Raw genomic sequence first — 3,126 nt, forward strand, 5'->3', positions numbered from 1 at the left:
AAGTCTTTAAGGATCCTCATGTTCGTAAGTAAGTAATGTGGATATCAGAATGAATTCTGAGAAATATTTATTGCCTCTTTCTCAGATTTTCCTAAAAAGTGTTTCATATTAGAAGCTATTTCCTATTTAGCCAATAGCATCTTGTCATTTATGTTGACAGACTAATAACATCATAATATATGCAGTATAAAATAAAATGGCCAAAGAGCTGTCTCATTTTTTTTAAATACCGTTGATAAATTTATGTTTGTGCTTCTGATTTTCATAGATACTTGCTGAATAATTTGCTTAAAGCTATCTCATCAAATAATTACAATGTACTTCCATTAAAAAATCAGCATTACGTCTGCCCTTTCATATTTTATTCACAGTAATGTTGAATTAGGTACATGTAGGGCTTAGGTTTACTCTCTAATTACTTATAGCATTTTCCCCCTATTTTACATAATTATTTTAGTTTAATAATAACTTCTTCCTGAAAATTTGACATGATGGAAATTACCATCTATTTAGAACAGAAGATGAAAATTAACTTAGTCATTAGTCATTGACTGAAGTATTCCAGCAGAAAAAAAGTGTTCCCCAGTTCTAATAAGGAAAAATAGTATCAAAAAAAATTTCTTGCAGCTACCCAAATGCTAATACTGTTAGGACCCTATAATTCTCTAAGAGTAATAAAGGTAAGGGACTTGACACTTTATAGGAAAAACAGAATGGAGAGAACAATGTCAAAAAGTTTCTGCATGCATTAAAATAAAATAATAAAGAATCAGAATGTATAAAAAGACTATCAATGGTATATTACATATCTTGAATTTGTCACATTGGCTATTATTGCAATTTATACCTATTCTTGAACTCACTCACTCCATGGAGGATATGTTGTAGACATCAGTGGTTACAGGGAAAAGGAAAGATCAAAATGTCTGCATGAAATCTCATCCTCTTCTATCCTCACACAGCCATGTGACTAATTCAAAACTTTTCTTTAATCTTACAGTTTGCTTAGGGCATCAGCATTCCAAGACTATAATAGTACAATTTGTTTTAAGATAACCCAATGAAAATCTTATCTTAGGCTTAATAGGGCTTATAAAATTGTAACAAACATTTTAAAACTTGCCTAAATACATGTTTTTACAATTTATGAGTTGACTTGGACAAAATAATGACTTTACATATTGCATTTATTAATTTATGTTTATGGAAACTGTGAGCTCCTTTGATACGTTTTACAGATTTCTGGTTTTCCCTTTCGGCAGCTCAAAAAGATGTTAGATAATATTTTTACAATTTCTTTAATTTAAAGAGTCTCTTCCTAGTTCTCTTGAGAGGTTATATCTATTCTGAGACATCATGAGTTCTATATATTATGAATATCCAATGGCCATTTTCACACATTCTGGTGGGAAGAATTCAAATTATGTTGCTAAATTTTGACTACATGGTAATAAACACTGAGATCAAAGATATTGACCATAGTTACAAGCAATTTAAAATGTATTTCACAGAAAAAAAGAAGGTAAATGAACACTAGTGAAAAATGTCTCACCCAAAGTTACTAAGAAACAAAGAGAATATTCTTAGATTTATCCTAAAATCACACTATTATAATTGGACTATATCTAAAGAAATCTTATTTGCCAATTGTTTGGGACTAGGTAGCACAGCAGTAGACTAGGCATTTAAAATCACTGCCATTCACAGCTTACGCTCTAGACGAGAGAAAGATATAAAAAAGTCAAATATAGAAGTAAAATATGTAGATTGTTAGATGTTAGAAATATCATAAAGGGGCATAAACTAGAAAAGGTATAGGGAGTTTTATGAAAGAGTTTATTTTAATTTTTAAACATGGAAGTCAGGGAAAGCTTCATTGAGAAGATAACAGTAAAAAAAAAAAAAAACTTGGATGGAAAGAGAGGTAAAGAATCTGAATATCTGGTGGAAAAATATTCTCAAAAAAGGGAACAGTGACTGCCAATGCCCTGAAATATGATAATGATTCTGTTGGAAAATATTATGTATGATTCATGCTTTGGTTTCTAATTATCAATGCAAAATCATTCATATATCAAGCCTTCTCTACTCACTATGCTATTAATGATAGACACTTCTAATTTTCTAATCATTCCTCTCTTCTTCATTTAAAATAACACATTTTCTAATGTTTCTTCATTAAAAAAATGTACCATGCTTAAAAAATATTAATATTGAAATGTCCTGCATCTTTTGCTGTGGTGGCCTGATGAAAAATCTGGACAGTGAGAAATGAGAAGAGATTACTTTCTTTGGCTTCTTAAAAGATATTCTTTTCAGAAAAAAAGGTTATACACCTTTTGCCCTTGGACTTTATTCCTTTTCCTATCTGGAACCCATGCACAATGACCCTGCTAATAAAAACTACTTAGTACAGAAAGGGCCTAGTTCATTAATCATCTTCTATAAATTCATATTGCCTACCACCAAACTCTTGGCTAGGAAAGAATATAATCCCCTTATTGATCTAAACTACTTTAGGTACATTTCTACTTTCATTCAATCAATTCAATATTGACTGATAACATAATTTTAAAATTAATATATTTTAGTCTCTGATACACCTCAGTACTTCTGTCTGTGTTCATCCCACTACCATGAAAATTGTCTCCAATAGTATCTTACTCTTCTCAAAGTTAGCTCCTTTTCTTTCTCTATTTTGCATAAATGTCCTTCCTACTACTATGAAACTAATGAAAATGACAACACAACATATCAAAACTTATGGGATGCACCAAAGGCTGTACTGAGAGGGAAATTCATAGCCATAAATTCATATATCAAAAAAGAATAAAAAGCTACAATCTAAGACCTAACTGCACACTTGGAGGAATCAGTAAAAAACAACAACAACAAAATAACCCCAACGGAAGAAGAAGAAAAAAAAATAACAAAGATCAGAGCAGAACTAGATGAAATAGAAAATAAAAAAAGCACTAGAAAAAATAGCAAAAACAAAGGGCTTTTTCTTTGAAAATATCAATAAAATTGACAAACCCTTAGCTAGACTAACAAAGAAAAAAAGGGAGAAGATGCAAATACACAAAATAAGAAATGAGAAAGGGGATATCACCACTAGACCCATGG

The sequence above is a fragment of the Dasypus novemcinctus genome, chromosome 1 (genome assembly GCF_030445035.2).
Source record: "Dasypus novemcinctus isolate mDasNov1 chromosome 1, mDasNov1.1.hap2, whole genome shotgun sequence".
NCBI lineage: Eukaryota > Metazoa > Chordata > Mammalia > Cingulata > Dasypodidae > Dasypus > Dasypus novemcinctus.